The sequence below is a fragment of the Cyanistes caeruleus genome, chromosome 2, assembly GCF_971803275.1.
Source record: "Cyanistes caeruleus chromosome 2, bCyaCae1.hap1.1, whole genome shotgun sequence".
In the NCBI taxonomy this organism is placed as follows: domain Eukaryota; kingdom Metazoa; phylum Chordata; class Aves; order Passeriformes; family Paridae; genus Cyanistes; species Cyanistes caeruleus.
The window spans coordinates 95,067,253-95,086,590 of NC_141702.1; the positions used below are offsets into that span (position 1 = coordinate 95,067,253).

Genomic DNA, 19,338 nt, shown 5'->3' on the forward strand with positions numbered 1-19,338 from the left:
TCCCATGGCTGAGGGAGCATGGGGAAGGAAGAAGAAGACTCCTGCCCTTCCAGCTGCCTGCCCTGGGAGTGTCCATGAGCTGGGCTGATGCCTTGCTGCTGCCCAGGAGTGTGGTGGGAAGGGTGGGCATCTGCCAAAGGGAATGCCCAGATATCTCCTTCTTGGGCAGCAGAGCCCTGGGTCAGTTTGTGCCTGTCCTGTGCCTGCTCCTCCATAAGGAAAATTGTTCCTTGTGCTGGATGCCACTTAACTCTGTTGCAGAAGTGGCACAGCAGCGCAGACAGGGAAGGTTCCAGCCAGAGTGCCCGTTCTGCTGCTGTGTTAGGAGTGCTGAACAGCACAATATAAATCTTATAAGATGTATTCAGAGTTAACAAGAGTACTTTTTCTAAAGGTCAGATTAGATGAGGAATGCAGTGGTTTGCCAATCCAAATGAGCACTAACTCTAAAAAGACAGGAATTTGTTTTCTGCTAGATTAGTGCTCTGATCTGGACTCATCCCATCGCCTTATGGGTGTGGAACAAAAGCAGGATCGAGGGCAGGAGTGTGTGAGTTACGTGAGGCTCAGAATTCTGCTTTCACCATCAGCAACTTTATATTGACTTGAAATGCCTGTGAAACCGCAGTCTAAGTTATTTTCTGTGGGGCTGTTTCTTCACATGCACTTGAAATCCCAGTATTTATTAAATGATATCCACAGCACAGGGGGAGGCAAAGCCTCATGCAGTGAGCTGTGTTGAACTTTCTAGTGGTGAACTTCAACATTTTACTTCAGCTTTGCTGTTCAGCATTTGGGCATGTGCAGATAGGGAGACTGGGGAAATAATGTCAAGGAAGGAGAAGCCCAGAAGCTTGGAAAAGCCAAGTCCTTGGGAAATGGTACACAGCTTTTGTCAATGTAAACACCAAGTCATGACCTCTCCTGTTTACTCAAAATATTTCTTATGGTAACCTGCATCTCAAAATAAAATTCAAGATGGAATTTAGAATTCATCGCACAAAAAGTTGTGAGTAAACTGTTAACTACAAGAGCATTGCAAAGCAAGTGATAAACCTCTCTTTTTAGGGGGTCTATCTCCATCTGCAAATACGAGGCAAGCCAAAATGTAAGGCTGTCATTTAAGGGTTGTCTCATTTGCAGTAGACGTTTTATGATGACTGTGAACAAAGCACAGTGAATAGCTCCAATAATGCAGCTCTTTGACTTTCACGAATGAACAATCACAAAAAGTGAAAGGGATGATTCACCTGAAATCTCCAGCTCTATAGAAGAAGGTGACAGCAGCTCATTAAAAAGTTTCTCTCTGATTTCCCATCCCACAGTAGATATGAGCACACAGGGACAACTGTGAATTGGGTTCCTGTGACTGAAACAAGTATGTCCCAAAAGTTCAGCACCTGGGGAATTAGCAGGACTTGGTGGAAGAAATCTTTATTCTTACAGCAATTACTGAAGTACAGCCTGACTGGGGAGTACAACCTATTGTTGCAAGAATAATTGTGAGAGATTTGGAAAGAGTTTCTGTCAAACCACTGGTAAATACCAACTCTCAAAGAGGCAACTGGAGTACCATAGACAGTGTATATATAATGAATGTCCAATGGTCTATAGGTGTCTTAGGGGATACTGAAATTCTGATCTGGGGAGCAGTCCCTTGTAGTTTAATAAAGAATAGGTGTTTTTATGTTGGTAGGAACAAATAAAATGTGATCATTAGAAATGGTTTCACTGTTATTGCTGTAGAGATGGGCAGTTTAGATGAGATTTACATATTTATTTCTTAAAATGCATGTTACCAAAACTTTTCAGAACACAGAAATATTTCACGGAATTATAGAATCACAGAATAGTTTGTATTGCAAGGGTCCTTAAAGATCATGTAGTTCTACCTCCCTGCAGGCAGGGATACCTTCCACTAGACCAGGTTTCCCAGACCCCCCCACCCCACCCCAACCTGGCCTTGAGCACTTCCAATAGCACTTTGCAACATGGAATGTTGTCACCTTTCAGCTCTGAAAGCTCATTGGAAAAAGCAATTGTTAAAGCTGTGTGGAATTCAAGGAGATCAAGCAGATAGTGGTATCTAGATGGAAAAGCAAATGCTAACTGCCTTGGCAAAGTTTTCTTGAAATTATAGGAAATGTACTTTCTGTAACTCCAGAAGTAGTAGTAGAAAAGGAAAAAGAGGGAGGGTGAAGATCGGCCAGTTAGGATTACGATAACATAGGAAAATATGTCATAATTTTGCCAGCATTATGGAAGCAAAGGACAGCATCTTGTGAGCTAGAAACTGCAGCTGGTTGCTTTGGCTGCATGGAGAAAAGTAAAAAAAATTGTAAATAGTTGTATGCAACTTCCTTTTCCTCTCATACTGCAATCCACATAAAAAAAATAATTTAAGCATTCAAGCTCCCACAGTTTCTTAGCATAGTTAGCTTTTATGATGCAAATAGTCCATCATTTTATGAAATGGACAATTCTCAGGGACTAAGATGTTCCAACAGAACTCCATCTCATTGAATTAATTTGTTCTCAGTTCTCTTAATGAGCCTGATTAAGTCCAGGTGGGAATATTTGTGCTTCAAAATGACTTGCAGAGACCCAGCTATCCTGGGGAGGTTTGGGTGAGAGGAAGGTCATATTTTTCTGAAACCTGCTCTATAATTGTGTCTGTGAGTCCCAGGAGCTGTTGTGCCATTATTCATCAAAATATGTAAGTATGTAATTTCTTAGAAATTATTTTCTAAGGAATTTGTGAACTTTGAGGAAGTCTTGATTTTTCTAAAGAATTTGTTATACTAATTGGGATGAGTGGGGGAATTTAGGGGAGTGCTGGTGCCCTTGTTGATGGAACTCTCATCCCACCATCAGTGTTTTGCAATGTCAGCTGTACATTTGGCTTCCTGAATTTGTATTTGCATCTGGTGTGGAAGAATTCACAGTGACCAGAGCTGTGCTGTAGTGGTGGATTTGAGTGTACAAGAAAGTTTTCTCCTTTAGCCTGAAGCCCTCTTGTAAAGGACTCTCTGCATTCACTCAGGATGAGAGGTATGTAGCTGGTATTTGGAGAGGGCCAAGAAAAGTAAGTCCTAATTTAGCTGGTAAATCTCATGATACCTGACAAATATAATTGCTTCAGTGAAATAAGAAAAAAACCTGCTTTCAAAGAGTGAGCCCTTTTCAAGGGTGAGCTTGGAGTTGTGTTGAAGCCCCAGGCATAGTGCTGGCACTTCCCTGAGAGCACTGTCAGGGACTCAGACCTTGCCCTGAGAGAGCCCAAATCTTTCAAGTTTAGCCTTTGGTATCTCTGTTGTCTTCAAACACACACACAGACACACACACCCTCCCCCAAAACTTGGTGACTTTTAAATAAATTTAATTTCTAGTGTGCCATGTACCTGGATGGGAGTGGCCTAAATGAGCTGTGGTGGTTTGGGATCTGGAAGATTCTGGAAATCCTGGAATAATTTGATCTTTGTGAGTTTTTGTTGTGTTGTTTGTTTTGTTGTGGGTTTTGTTGTTGTTGTTGTGGGTTTATTTTGTTTTGTTGTTTAACCAAATTGAAACAAATAGGAAAAGCTGAGTAAAGTGTAAACTTCTAAGGCAAAGTTCCTGTGTGCCTCTGCTCTCCTTGCCTGTGGCTGTGACTTGCAGCCTGTGCTGTCCATCCTGGTTCACAATATATGCACATACTGCCTGTATAGAATGGGTCACACTAGATCCTGCTCTGTTGGTAGAGCTCCCTACTTCTCCGTGTTTGTTGGAGCTCCTATTTCCTTCTGGTGTCACTGGGCTGTTTGGATAATCTCCCTTTCTGAATAAGAGGTGGAGGGAAAGAGTAATGCCTAATTAAAAGTAATAAATTCTTTTGAGTGGGAAAACTCTTTTGCTTAATTCATCTTCCTCGCCCACCACAGTTTTTGGTAACATTCCAGTGATACTGCCTGTGTTCAGGGATTGCCAGCTGTGGGAAAACACCAGCCCCACATAGCTGTTGCCCCATTTCTGGCTGTGCTGATGGTCACTCGGGAAACTGTACCTCTTTCTGGTGGGCCTGGGAAGAAATTCCTCATTCTGCAGGGCTTGGGTGACGCTGGTGGCACCAAAGCAGTGTGGAGAGATGTGCATTGCCCCCTCTCTCATCTGCAGTACATCCTGCAATGGGTAGTAGAACCTCTAGCTGCTGTTTCTCATGGCTTGCTGCCAGTCCAGCATGGTTTTCCCTCAAACAAAGGAAAGCCCCACACCTGCCAGCCCCACACCCTAAAGGCATCCTGTGCTGGCCGGTTTCCTTCATTCCCATGTGCCCATTTGCTCTGTTCTTGTCTGTTACTGTCCTGCCAACCCTGACCTAGGCACAGTTATGGGTATAGTTTGATTGTATCTTCAGCTGGATGTTCAGCAAGTTCGCTGGTCACTTCCAATCTGTCATTGAATACACCAAACTGTGACCCTCATATTTCCAAGAAAAGCGGTCTCCAAAGAGCATTGTAAATACCTCTGCCTTCCAGCAAAACTGCTTTAACAGTTTCTAGCTGGCTATGGCTAGAGGACAGCCATACAGTTGGATGGATGCCTTGTATCTCTGTTGGGTATGTTCTTCTTCAGTTAAAAATTATCTTCTGATGTCTGAAGAGCCAAGGCAGAAACTTTTTTTCCCCCCACTTTATTTGACCAAAGATATCCGTAAGTGCAGTGACACTTATTTGCTGTCTGTCTTTGCATGCACTGACCGAACTTTCCCAGGCCAGACTTAGATCTGGTTGCTAAAAAACAGAGTGAAATTGCTACAGTTCATGGGGTTATTGGTCTGGCCTCCCATTTAAAATTTATTAGCTTCCTCAGCATGTTATTCTTAGCATTAACCTTGCATTTGTCTTTTAACACGTTCCCTTGTGGAAAACCTGAAGCCTGGCATTAGGTGCAGGAACAGCAGATTTTGGTAGCGGATGAGCTACACCCTGTACCAAGCTATGCAAAACTGTTTATTGATCTTGTGATTGTAGAAGTGAAAGAGGTGCTTGTGTGCTAGCTGGGCTGGTGTGTGGTATGTGTGGCTGTATAGATTTACATGTGCATATGTGTCTTATTTATTTATAGTTTCTATATTTAAATGCAGTTGCATAGTTATTTAGTCTATATTAATAATGTATGTGCTTTTGATATATAAAAATCATATTAATCATTTGGGAATCGCCAGGCACCTGATTCTGCTGTGTAGCATTATATCCATTTGTCCAAATGTTGGAGTGGCATTCATCATGAGAATTCTGCTAGGATTTTGGCTTCAATATGGGCAAACACTTAGCTAGTCATGATGTGCAAGATACTCTTAGAGGTAAAATTTTCTATATGAAGCTAGAATATGCCTGGCTGCTCATGGTGCTGTTTGATAGTACTCACAAGTACTACAAGTCAGTTAATTGTGGCTGTTTTGTGCCCTGGGATGCTCTGCTTCCTGAAAAGTTTGATGTAAAGTCATGGGATTTTTTTTTATTTTTTTTTTTAACGGAGCATTTTACTTTTGCTGCCTGATGAACTCTTATCACCCTGTGTGCATGGCTGATGAGTCATATGCACAATGTATGATGGGTTTATGAATGTGACAGTTGTGACTGTGCCCTCCTTAGAGTCATCATCGAGATAAAAACAAGTCCTGGACGCTTCTCACTATTCTGTTCTGCTGGCAGAGCTTCCAGCAGATGCTGAGGTACTGCTGAAGGTGAACTTGTATCATTTATGAAGAAGCAGGAAAAAGATTCTGCAGTTCCAAAACAAACTTTCCATGACTGAAAAGTGTTCTTGCCCTGTATATATCCTGTGTTTTCATACAGAAGAGAAGGCATATTAATCATTTGGGAATCACCAGGCACCTGACTCTGCTCTGTAGCATTATATCCATTTATCCAAATGTTGTTTAGAGTGGCAGCTTTGCCATTCTTGAGGTAATTTATTTCTAGTCCAGTTCAATTTATGTATGCTGTGCCCAAAAATGATGAATTTCCTGATCTACTAATTACTTAGCCTGGGGTGATGGGTGCTGCATTGTTCAGCCCTCAAGGAATCAATCAGTTGTTTTGCTGTTCTGACTCAGGTTGGCACAATATGAGTGGTTCAGTCCTGCCTTTTCTTTCTTTCTTCCATCAGTGTGGGAAGCTGAAATCTTTTCTGTACTTACAAAAGACCTTTTTGAGAAGAAGGCTGCTTCATGTATTGCTTTGTATTAGGTCACAGTTTTGACAGCAAGATTTGAGTGGTTTTTTTTGGTTTTGTTTGTTTTCCTATTAGACAACAGGTAGACTATATCCCTATCTTTTCACTGACCTCTATTGAAATAAATTGAGTGCCTGGCTGAAGGCTTAGATTTAGGTGTGTTTGGAGAAGCTGTGGTGGTTGGCATGGTTAATATTTGATCAACCCTTTGTCATTATCGAGATGAGGCGACATCTCTTTATGTGGCAGTTTCTGGGTGGATGTGATGTTAAAATATTCACCTATTGGTCTGGAGTACTATACTGAAAACAGGGTTAGTTCAAGAAGACATTGCACTGTTTTGCCTCTTTCCCTCCCCTTCCAATCCACCCAAATTGACTCATCCCTGGCTCCTGAGTCCTTAGTGTCTCCTGTATACATAACACTTGGTTGTAATTGCTGAGTGGTTTGTCAATGATTATTTACTTGGTTATGGAGGGACTTAAAGATGTTATTACTAATGCCTGCTCTAATAAGAGGTTCTTCAGATGGCATATGTTTTGGGAAAGTAGTCCTTAATTAGAATATTCAGATGTCAGAAACTAACTGGAGACCATCATGCCTACCTCTTCCTTGCAGCTCTTGGGAACTTGCTGTCGCAGTGAGAGCCCAATTTTCTGACTCATTCACATCTGCAGCCTCTGTGCCAGTGCCTCATTTTGAATTGAATGACTTGTGGTGTGTACAGGGCTTTGTTCTGCTGACCTGAAGGAAGTATCTTCTTTCTGGGGACCTGCTTGGGGAAGGCCTTGAGGACCTCCAGTACTCCCTTCCAATCTTGTCTTTCTGTGAAACTGTTACAGCTTCCAGGGACGATTAGGTTATTTAGGGGACTTTGGACTCTTGTAGATGTAAATTGGAGTTTGGCATACAAGGTGCATCTCTCAGAATTGCCCCAGGAGTTTCCTTTGGTCTGTAGCCATGAGGGATATTACCCTAGCTGCTGATGCTGGCTCTGTTGGAAGTGGGCATTGTTTTAAAAAGCAGTGGTGTGGTTAGATGTGAGAGTGTGTAAACAATAGCCCATGTTTTCATTTACTGCCTCAGTATTTCTAATGCCAGTTCTGGTCAAAATCTGTACTTTCTTAGAATTTATACTCTGTGTCTACTGAAGAGCACTGTGGTGTTTAATACCATGTGCTCTAAGCTCCTAAGCATTTATTTTTTTGGTCACCTTGCAGAGACCTGTCCTTCCTTGTGTTCATTTCCCCGCAGTACAGGTGGCCCAGTGCAATGTGGCCCAATGCTGTGCTTTGCATAGCATTTTGAAAGCTACAGACCAAAGGAGCACCTCTGCCATGGAAAACCACCCTTCTGTATTCTGTGTGTCCACTTGTACAGCCCTTAAACATGTGCACCCATATGAACATTGTGAGCTGCATTTCCAGGCTCAAGCAGCCACTGCTGCTGCTGGGGACTGTGCTGCAGCTCTGATGAGCAAGAGGGAAAGGCATGTAGGGTAGTTTTTGGAGAAAAAGCCTTGTCTAGAGTTGTGATGACTGTGCTCCAGTGACAAGGATGTAGAAAAATCCCTCCGGGCAGATTTTTTTTCTTTGGTTGTTTTTCACTCGACGTTATGAACTTGGTCTACATATGCACTCACTAATGCAGAAAGAAAGCCCAGTCTACAAAGCCTTGGCAAAAGTCTTTAAAACTTCTGGGGTCTCTAGGGCAGGGATCAAGCTGTTTTGTACATTTGGGATGGAAAACCATTTTGTTTGTGTCTGAAATGAAAGTGAGTTGTTGAGTTCTCTGCTGTTATTACCACTGTGTTCAGTGTCCGTAGATCTCGGCTTCCCAATGACCCTGTGTCCCAGAGACTAAGCCTTCATAATGTTGATGATCTATTAATGTTTATCCTCAAAATACATAAAAAGGAATTATGACCTTGGCATAAGAAATGAAAATAAATAGGTATGGGAAGCTATCATTTATTTTTTCAACATTTGCATTCTGTGTATGACTTCACAAAATGTTTTTCTAACATGAATTCATCTTTTCTACACTCTGGTACCCCACTGGTTTGTTCTTAAAATACTCTTTTCTGCACAGCCAGCTCAGTGCTTTGCAGACCACCCAGAACAATTGTATTCAAACTGTGAGCTGCATTCAGTGGTTGGGCCTTTTTAAACTTCCAAATAATATTTTGTCTTCCTTGACTTTTTGTTAATTGGATCTTATATTTTATATGTGGGATTTTGGTGGATTAAGAAAGGGAGTGGCTGTTCCCCTCCTATTTGCTAAACCCAAAGGGGCTGTTTAGCCTAATCTCATTTCAGCTTGGTGTTTGTCTGACAGAGCTTACTTAGAGGGTCAAAGGGGCATAGATTGCACCTACACAAATAGTAGAAGAATTTGCTCATCCTAAGAGGTTGATCGGCACATGTCCATCAGTGTCTGGCTGTCTGTCTTCTCTGTCTTGCTGGGCAGTTTCTGTCTGTGGGTTGTTTCTGCAGAAAATCTCTTCCTTTGAGTTTTCCAAGAGTCTCTCCAGCTATGGTTTTAAAGAAGTGCAAATTCAGTTCTAAATACTGGAGTAGGTTGCTGTGCTTGCATCTCTTGGAAGGAGAGCTGAAGTGCAGAAGGCAGGGAAATAGGAGCTGCACCAAGCCAAGCCTGGGGTGGGAACCCACCGGTCAAAGGGGTAAATTGCACTGTAAAATCATCCACAATTTACTTAGGGCTCAAGGCCTGGAAAGGGATTTCTGCTGCAACAACTCCTGTCCGTCGTAAAGATGATTGTTAAAAGCAGCTTCACAAGTTATTGTGGAAATTCCCATTCTGTAGGATTTGTTTAGGTGCTTATGCCAAATATCTGGCACACCATTGAGGAGCTGCTGACAGTGGACATGGGAAAATCAACTTAGTAGTTGCCTATTGAGCCATCTTGCATCTCCTCAGAGCAAGCTGGGAGATTCAAGCAGATGATGATGTTTAACTTATTTTCAATGAAGGAGCCTTGGAGGTGCTGAGTGAGAGAGGGAACAAGTTGGAAACAGATCTTGGTTGCAAAGAGGGAAGGAAAATCCCATTCTTGGCTGCTAGATAAAAGACCCTCAAGAACTGAAGAGGGGAAGGTGCTGGGCTTGTTTTCCATTGTGTTTTAGTGGATGTGCTGTTGATGAGTGTGCAGGTAACTAAAAAAGAGCATTGGTGAGTGTGTTGGGTGGCTTGAGGTTGGTGCACACTGGCAGTGCTGGAGCTTGTCCCTGTGTGTCCTTGGGAGCCTTTAGCTGCAAAAAACGTTAAAGTCAAAGGCATCCCTGCATCAGTAGAGATGAGTTAAGCTGTTGGTACAGTGTCCTGCCACACAATATGGGGCACAGCACTCCCCACAGACCACTTTGGCCCTCTAAGCTTCCCACTGCCATTCCATCTTCTTTCCCATCTTCTGTGCTGCAGGTCATGAGCTACCATAGACCTGTCTCAAGTACTTGTCCCCCCACTCAGGCCCAATGCTGCTGGGAGCTGAAATGTGCCATGGATGTTTCCTCTGTCAGTGCCCCATGCAGTGTGGCTCCTGTGCTGCTTCTAGGCAGCTTCCTGACCTTGGTTCCTGGAATGGCAACAAAAATCCAAAACCAGTTGATGAAGAAACTTTCTCAGCAGAGCTCAGGTGTCCGAAAAGCAGATTTCAGCTTGGTTGCTGTGTGCACTGAACGTCTCTCGCTGTGGGAAAGATGAAAAGAAACTTTTATTTTGGAATCTCTTGTTGAATGATGATTGGTAAGAACTGTTCATCACAGGGAAACTTACTCAGAAGTCAACAGGTGCCTCTTCTGCATTCTGCAGTCATGGAAAAAAAATAGCAAGAGCACAACAGGTTATTCCAATTTGACATGCAGTGCCTGGGAACAACAACTGACAAGTCCCAATTTGTGTCCAGCTGCTTAAAAACTACCACCCAGCTTGGTATTATCCCTCTGCCCTCAGGAGGCTTGTCTTGTGAAAAGAGTTATTGATGGCTGATTTCAGCATTCCTCAGGGCTGTGCTCATGCTGGTGTCTGCCCCAAGTCCTGATTTCAAAGTAAATGCACTCTGGGTTTTAAATAAGAAATATAATTCTTTTAATATATTCCTTTGGTCTATATCTGTCTATCTATCTGTCTGTCTATCTATCTATCTCCTTTTGAAGCTTTCTGTATGGTAAGACTGGGAATCAGAGCAGGGATGATGCTAGTGTTTTCAATCCAGATACTTAACAGAGTGTAATACATTTTCTGTGCCCTGAATAGTTACTCATTTAAATCTGATTAATAATATCTGTTTTGTACAGCTTTCTTTGCACCCCAAGAGCATTGCAGAAAGAATTCCCCTTGTTCTGAGAGTCCCTTTTTTGCATTTGGAGTGAAGCAAAGGCTTTTGAATTGTTGTGGGGCTGACAGCAGAGGCTGTGGTGTGGACTGTATGGCCCGTGAGCAGGGTCCAGGCTGGCAGAAGTGTTGCCCTAATGTGCTGCCTGCTCAGTGCAGACCCCTGTCCTCGGGGCCCTACAGGGTGGGCAGGGCCAAGGCTGGATGGACCATCCTGGCTTTTTATTTTCTCTGAGCTCACTACCTGAGACCTTAGCACGTGCTGCACAGCCAAACCCCAGATACTCTGTGGGGATGTGATGTGGCTTTGTAAGTGCAGACATTTAATATCACTTACCTGTTGTGGGGTAAGGACAGTCAAACCTGGAAGAGCTGGTTTACAGCTGCTGCCCCAGAAAGGCTGGGTCTTCTGCAGCTCTCAGGGCTTATCTGTCAGCCCTGTGCAAATGTCCCCAAACACATCAGGGCAGGTCAAATGACACTAAATGCATTCATTTTGGTGTTTTGTGCAGGTAATGTGTAGTAAGTGTAACAGCCTGGTAAAAGACAGGAGCTGAAAGCCCCTGATGTTGATAATATGTGTTGTAAAAAATGGGGTATCAGCAGTCTTCTCTGTTTCTTTGCTAATTTGCACTTATTAACTCTGTATTAGCTTCCCTTCTGCTCTTCCTGTCTTTCCTTTTCTAATATCCCTGATGGGTAAGTCCAGGAGCAGGGATTGGCGTGCACATTCTTCTCCTGGAAAGAGACTTCCTCTGAGCTATTTCTTCATTTTCTCTCCTGTCAGGCTGGGAGCCCTCCCAGCTCCAGGAGCAGGGCTGAAGCATTTCTCTTCCCTCTCTCTGCAGGTTGTTTACATAAGTATCAGTGGATCATGACTCAGAGTGCTAATCTCTGTAACCCAGAAAAGAAAACGTGGTATTGCCAGAGACATGCCTGGAGTCGCATCGTTATTAATCACCTGTAGCAATTGCTGCCTGAAAAGCAATTCTTGTGTAGTTATTAATGGCTGCTTTGTGTTAGGGTATAAACACAAATGAGAGATAATCCTGTTTTGATGAGTTGAAATCTAAATAAACAGGGTACACGAAAGCAGGGGAGAAAGCAAAACTGTGAAATGCCTTAGTGCATAAAAACCCTTAATCTCTCTGTTTGTCAGCCCCACTTTTGTAAAATGGGGTAATGATGTTATCTTCTAATTTAATTTAGATTGCAGCCCCTCCAGAACCATTATGGATTAGCTTTTAATTATTGTTTTTTGTTCTTTTGTGCTTCTACTGTGCTTAGCATGAGATTCTGATTCTGGTGTAGGAGCTGAGGGTACTGCTCCACAAAAAGTGTGTATTGAGGGTGGTGGATATTTTCATCTCAAGGAAAATTATGAGACAATCAGAATGGTTTATGATCCATGTAATCATAAAGTAGTAGCTAAACACTACTTCTCATTACCTCATTCACTCTACGTATGCAGATGTGTCCTGCTGCCTTGAAGTGTCCTTATGCAAAAAAAAAAGTGAGAGGGAAGCTATGACTGCCATTTGTACTATAATAAAAGTCTAGGCTTTTGTAGTGAAATACAAATTTCTGAGCTTGATTCTAAAGCTTTAAAGCTTTAGGAGAACTGAAAAAAAGAAAACCAAAAAACCAAACTTTTAGGAGTTATTTACTGTTTGGTTGTTTTGGGTTGTTCTTGTTTGGTTTTTTTAAAAAGTGTATTAAAACCACTGATTTATAAAAGTGACACTTTTGTCTGGTACATTCTAAAGGCCTTTTTATAGAAACAAATGATCTTACTATTTTTTTGGCAAAGACCAAAAACATCTATTTGTGTGAATCCATTGGAATTTTTTCACAAAATAAAGCTAATCCTGTTCCTTTTCCCACCCCAGCTGATTCTGAATTGAGATGCCTATATAGTGTACTTTTAAATGTTCTGCTGACTTGTAGGCACAAGTGGAATTTGTATTAAAAAAATCTTTGGTAAGCTTCTTTTACCAGTGTTTAAAAACTAAGGAACTCATAAATAATAAAATCATGTGGTAGGCTTGGCAGGATGATATTCAAACAACCCATACACTTTTTTGAAGTGTGAATTCAATGTGTCATCAGTCACTAGGGAAAAAAAGTACTGATCCTGGATGGATGAGTGCTTGCAGGAGGGGAGGCTGGACTGCAGACACAGAGGACAGGATGTGGAAGCGGCTCTCGTCCTAGAGCACCCCGTGCTCCCTGAAGTGTTTTGGAGGTGGTCTCTGTCTGCAGGATGGGGCTACTGGGAGCAAGGAAGAGGCTGTCCTCTTCCTTCCCTTAATGTCAGCAGCCACACCGTTGCTTTGGACCTTGTTTGGTGCCTCCTCAGCATGCCGGGTCTAGCAGAGGGGGATGAGTAGCTGAACAATGCAATATTCCCTCATGCAAATTGCCCTGGACTCAATGGGAATTTTGCTAGTGCCAGATTGGATCCCACTAATGGAAAAGGCTGACTTGGGGGAAGGACTAGATCAATGCACTATTGTTCCTTATGCTATATTTAAAAGCATGCATTTCATGGAAATTTAAAAATGGAACTTCTAGGCCACATGTATCCGTAGCTCCTGTGAATAATTGGAGCTATTCATCTCCTGGGCTGCCGTAAAGCAGCCGTTGTTCCAGCGGGGCTGTGGCTTTCCTATCTCATCTTCAGCGGCGGTGATGAGAGAGTAATTGTGGTGGCAGCAGACAAAGGTACTTATTTTTGCAGAGATGACTGGCCAGGCTGGGAGTAAACTGAGCTGTGCTTATTCCTTCCCCACCTGGGTTCCTGGTCTGAGTTTTAATTTATTTTGTTGGTTTAAATTTGTAATAAAGATGTGGATTAATTTCACGTGCCTGGTGATCATTAGAGGACAGCTGCTCTTTGCCACTTCCCTTTAGCAGATAAATGTGTCTTTGTTATTTTTGTATTTGTTTTCCTCCATTGGTTTTGTATTTATCAGGTTTTTTTAATTAAAAAATCAACAACAGATGAATGGATGCTATTTTTGAAAAGAAAAAGCCCACTGCCCTCAATACAGACAGTCAGTGTCATTTTGCTGACGAGATGCTTTGCTTTTAAGAAAATCTGGCATTTGAGTTTTCCTTGGCTTTTGAGAGGAGCCAAATGCATAATTCACTTGGCCTCTGTGCACTACTTTTGAATTCTGCTGTGGATCCATTTGCAAGAGAATAGCAGGAAGGATGTACAGTGCCTACTTCTTTCTTGTGCCTGCGACACGGAGAGAAGGGGTGTTAGTTTGATTAACTATAGGCCACTGAAGAGACAGATGAAAAGTGGCAAAATGTAAATCAACTTTGTCCCAGCTACCTTCATTGTTTGCCATTGCTTGTGTATGCTTGCCCATGTCACTGAAAGCACAGTCTCTTGAAAACTGGTGGTGTGTGAGCTTCCCTCGGTGCACTCTGAGGGCATGCCTAAGATTTTGGAGATGTATCTTGAGAAATCCCCCGCAGGCTTGAGTGCAGGATGAGTGTGGTGGTTGTTTGTGAGGTGATACCAGTGGCACCACTTTAAGTGTTAAATGCTGGGACACCTGCAGCGAGTGCCTGTGCACACAATTTTGCTGGAGCAGGTTTTGAAACCTGAGCTGTTGAATGTGATCTTACTGTGGCTTAGTGTTAAAAGCCTGGTTTTTCTTGCTTCAGACTCATTCCCCTGCAGCTCTAGTGATCTGGCTAGTATAAACAGCTATACCTGAATGCTATCTGTTGTATAACTTAAGGCTTGAGGGTTTTTCCCCCATTACCAGGCTTACAAAGGACTGTCAAGGTGCATGGCAGAACCCCCAGGATGAGGCAATGCCCATGCCTCTGTGCTCAAGCATGTTAGTGGGTGGAGGCTGTTGGAGGGAGCATCGCCATGGTCCAAACTCTTGGGAAGGTGCTTGTAAAGAAGGAGAAATAGGTGAGATGTCCAAAGAGCCTCAGATTGCCAAGAGCAAAGGTGAAAAAATAGTTTTTCCATGTCCTGCCAAGGGTGCCAGGAGTGAAGTGACTCAGAGATCACTGACTAGGGAGCTGCATGAAGTGTGCTAAAAAAAGATGGGGCAGTATGTAGAGTATCTGCTCTACTTCTGGATCTCTTGACTTTGCAGTACAAATAAAAAAAATAAAACTGAACAGAAAGCACTCCCTAGAACCTGCATAGGTCTTGTTTGGTTGTTTGTTTTACCCTACTAATATTCATCCTGTAACATTACCAGGCTTAGGATACTTCTGTTTTTCTCTTCAACATGTTTTCCAAGTTCTTTGCAAGTATTAAATCTGATGAGTTCCCTATTGATCCAACAGCAAAAAAAATCAACTTCACTTCTCTCTGCATAGTTTTGACTGTAAATATTTCCTTTCAGTATAATGATGACAAGCAATGCAGTATCATGGTAATCAAATCACCCTAGATAGCCACTAAACGTAACTGTCTCTGGGAAATATTGAACATTGCAGAATTCATGAGTGGTAAGGATATATTGGTATAAATATCAAAATCCCCAGAACCTCTCTAGTACATGCTGAGGCAGTATCCTTAGCAAGGTCTGTATTTTTGAAGGCAGACTTTAACTAGAAAGGTAAAAAAATTGCATGTATTTTAATTGCCTGAAATAGGTAAAGGGCCAACTTCTTTCCAGATATCTTGGTGGTCTCTTCTGTGTGCAGGAGCTGTGTGAGAGATGAGCAGTGCAAAACATTGCCTTGGCATGAAGGTAAGTTTGGCCTCAGCTAATTCACAACCATCCTGATTTGACCGGTCTGCTCACACCGACACCATTTAAAGTGTGAGGATTATTTGGTCTGCACGTGCCCAAGCACAGACACCAGAAAAGTGGAGAATTTGGGATCTGCACTGGTGAAAGCACACAGGCATCAGCTGCTGGGGGTGCAGCCAGTGTGACTTGAGTTCTGGCACTGCCTTTCTGTTGGGCTGAGGCACAAGTGGGGGCACTGCACCCTTCAAAGCTTGCAGTAAGTGCTGGTGGGGAGGTGCTGGCAGGACCAGGGTCCCTAGCACCTCTGCAACCCTGCAGGGCTCAATGTGCCCCTCACCACCTCAGGTGGTTCTGGTCTGGACCTGCAAGAACAACAGGGATGCAGCCCCCACCCCAAATGCATCCCCAGTGCACAGACACACCTGGCACAGACATACCTGGATGGCAGCTTGGGAAACTGATTTAAATTAAACCAGCTTAGCAAATATAGCCCAAACACTTTGCTTTTGCTGAGATTAGCTTCCCAACTCTGGTCTGCTGTGTTGCCTCCTGTTTGTGCTGGTCTCATTGTGGGGTGAGCAGCTGGACAGGGTCAGACTGTGCATTCAGGATCAGTATGGCCTTATACTGCCCACAAGGTACTCCTGAAACCTGACTTTAGGTTTGCTAAAATGGGGTTTCCTGTTTTTTAGTGAAGTGTTTGCCTTTTTGGTATTCAGGGAAGAGCACTGGTGGCCCTAGGCTAGTCAGCAGTGTTGATCACAGCATTAATCCTACAGATTAATTAAACACCAATAGAGGATAACTTTGCCCCAAATCAATTAAAATGTTATAAGCTAAACCACGTGGAATTATGTTAAAAGAAATTTTTCCTTTTTTCAAAATTTTTTTGGCATGGATCATTTATTTTTGGTGGGCACTGTGGCAAGGGCACTGTGGTGTGGAGTACTGCCTCTGAGAGACAGTCTTTCCACTGTCCAAAGGACCTTGACAAACATATATGTTTTTATATATATATATATATATGCATCTATATACAAAGCCCTGCTATACTACTAACAGTGGATTGCTTCCAGTTATCACCCAGCACTTGCCCTCTTCTTTCACACTTTCTTTTTTGGCAGGAGGAAGCCAAACTCAAAAGACATCAACAACAACAAAAAACCTGAGCAGTGAACCTAGAATGTGTTAGATCAATGCAGACACCATGAAAAATAACCAGGACATGCCTTGTGGCTTTTGATGTAGCTATGTCTGTGGCTGAAACTAACAGATGCAAAAGCTAACTGCCAGATATCCAATGTGTGTGCCAATGCTGACAAACCTGCCAGATGCCTGGCAGCTGGTCTTGCCCCAACTCCAGTGGCTCTCTTGTATATAGATTGCCTTTTGAACAACAACAGAATGTTTATCTGAGGTATCTCATGAAAGCATCTTCCCATAAATACAGTAATTATTTTTTTTTTTAAGTCAGTAATCTAGTGAGTTCATGTTAGAAGGAGGAAGGATGCTGAAGCCTTGATAATCTTTATCCGGTATACGTCAAGCATTTTGGGGTGTTATTCAGTTGCAGAAATTGGATGGTCTGCAATTCAGACTGTAAATGGTCATTCTGTCCCCTACAGCAAGAGTTGTTATATGTAAGCCAACTGGGCAGGTTGGAGAGAAAATGCTATTTGGGCTTTTATAAACAAAGCTTTTGCTGTTCCAGGCTATGATGCTGAAAGGAAATCAATGTTTTTTCCACTAAATGTGGTTTTATCTGGCCAGAATAAACAGTTGTGACAGGATATTGGTGCTAAATTTATTAATAGTCTTCTCTAGCTTTGACATTCTGGGAAAAATTACCTGAGATAATTTGAAGCTAGCCAGAAAAAGTTAATTTTTTTTCCCCCTTTACTTCCTGTTTAGGCTTTAGTTAGATATATGGCAGTTTAAACAGCTGACCTGGAATATACCTTTAAATAATAATAATTTTTTTAAAAAATATGTAAATACAGCTGAAGCCAGGATAAAAATATTCTGTAGAAAAGCACATAACGTGATCCTCTGAAGAACAGAATCTCCGGACCATCCATTAACTTGATGCTGGTATTTTTATCAACTTCATGCTGCAACTTGTGCTTTTAATTTTCAGGAACTGCTATTTTTTCTGTCTGGTTTGCAGGGCAGGCCATTTGACTTGCAGCTCTTAGTGTGTGTGAGCTTTACTTCCAGATTCTTTAAATTCGGATTTCATTTTGAACTACAATTGAATTAGTGATCACTGATTTGATTACTGATCTTTAAATAATTCTCCAAGATGGTGCATGAAGGATGGAATCACCAGTTTCCATCTGCAAATGTTTTATTGGGCATTTGGCTCTTGAGGGGGGAATGAGTGGTTTTTGCTGTGTGTTATGTCCCAAACTCTCACCAAACCCAGAAGGACCTGGCAGTTCCTTCTGTGGATTTATCCTCAGCACACTTACAACATGAGATCAGGCAGCTTTATTTGCAGTCTGAAGTATTTTATTAACTTCTCTATTTCTTATATTTTTTTCCAAATACAGACAACAATGCTACAACTGAATTCTTCTATCCAAGCATCAAGAGTAGCCTGATTTATCTCTAAATGTACAGGGGAAATGATTATAAAGGTCATCAATCTACAAACCTGTGTGGTTTTGGTGCAGCTCATGAGTAGGTGTATCAGTTTTGTGCTAGCAGCAATGACATATGGTAGTTTACAGAGAGAAATCAGCAAATGAATAAACCTTTCCACCTTCAGCTTTGTGGGAATTCTGTTCTGCTTAATCTGCTGCAAAGCTCCTTCTTTTTCTGCACTTGTTTTCAACCTTGCACTTGGCCCAACTAAATTATACCATTGCTCCTAGTGTTTCTGTAGCACCTCTGCTTACTTTAGGGGGAATGGTGAGGAATGCCTTGAAAAATCAGTTATTATTTTATTATTATATTATTTTTTTTTTAGATAAAGGTGACTGTAGCACTCTAGCTGCTCTGTGTTTGAAATATTCTATCAAACCCACCATTTGCTCTTCAACCCAAATTACCAAACATGCTGGAAATGAAAGGATTCATTCAGGGCTGGGGTCCTGCCAAGCTGTGGCCATGTGTGCTTCCCAGGACTTTATTTACGAATGAGTTCCACCTTCCCAGACTTGTAAGAGTTTCAAGAATATGAAGTTTTCAGACAGGATAAAAAGAATCATTTATTTTCTTGCCCTATAAAGAGCTGCGTAGCAAAATCTCTGTGAGGTGCTTTACATGTTGAATCGACAACTGGATGGGAGCTTATTTACCTCTAAAGTGCAGTATGTTGCAAAACTGGAAAATACTTCTCTGCTGCCCTGGAGTCAAAGGCAAATCTGCTGACTTGCTTGAGAAAAGGTACAAGGCAGGGTTTGGTCTTCAGTAGTCTAGTTCCTCATGCCTACCTGATTTATATGGTAATTATTTTAGCATAAAAGACATTTGAAAACTTTATCTTTTGAGCTACTAATCCTGTTCCTTTTTTGAATGCCTCTAAGTGAAGCACAGGGGAAGGAGTTGAATAACACTAAAGCTGGTATTCAAGTGATGCAAAATCATCTGTTATTTGTTCTCCTGTGCATAAGGGTGTACAGAGGTAATGAACCTATGCCTTGATATGTGGCTTACTGGTAGATGATGAGGCAAGGCTGAGAAGATTATTAGGCCAATTACTGCTGGCAAATGGCACTAATGGATGGACTCTGGATTTCCTCTCCTCTGATATTTCCAGTCTTGAATTTGCTTAGCATCATAGCTGTCTTAATGTGCTCCCTTCTATTGCAAAAGTCCAGTTTTTGGGAGTCTGGAGGTAGGAATTGCCCCCAAATGGTGAGATGAAACCTCTCCAGGTTGTCCCCACAGTGCCCTGTCTTTCCTCTTTTGCCATCCTGCTGTCAGGTCAGGCTGAGCAACAGACACTGATCCTGCCATGTTTTCCAGCAGGAACAGAAGTCACCTAGAAATCACCTGTGAGAACTTTCATCCTGCCTCTATGCTG

At 42.2% G+C, this 19,338-nt stretch overlaps 1 long non-coding RNA gene across 1 annotated transcript; it reads left to right on the top strand.

Moving 5' to 3' along the window:
* The first annotated feature begins 2,610 nt into the window (after positions 1 to 2,610).
* LOC111926131 (uncharacterized) lies at positions 2,611 to 18,659 on the top strand. Its single transcript, XR_015283652.1, has 4 exons — positions 2,611 to 2,716; positions 2,875 to 3,051; positions 15,231 to 15,305; positions 16,433 to 18,659. It is a non-coding gene; the product is annotated as an uncharacterized LOC111926131 (long non-coding RNA).
* The last annotated feature ends 679 nt before the right edge of the window (positions 18,660 to 19,338 follow it).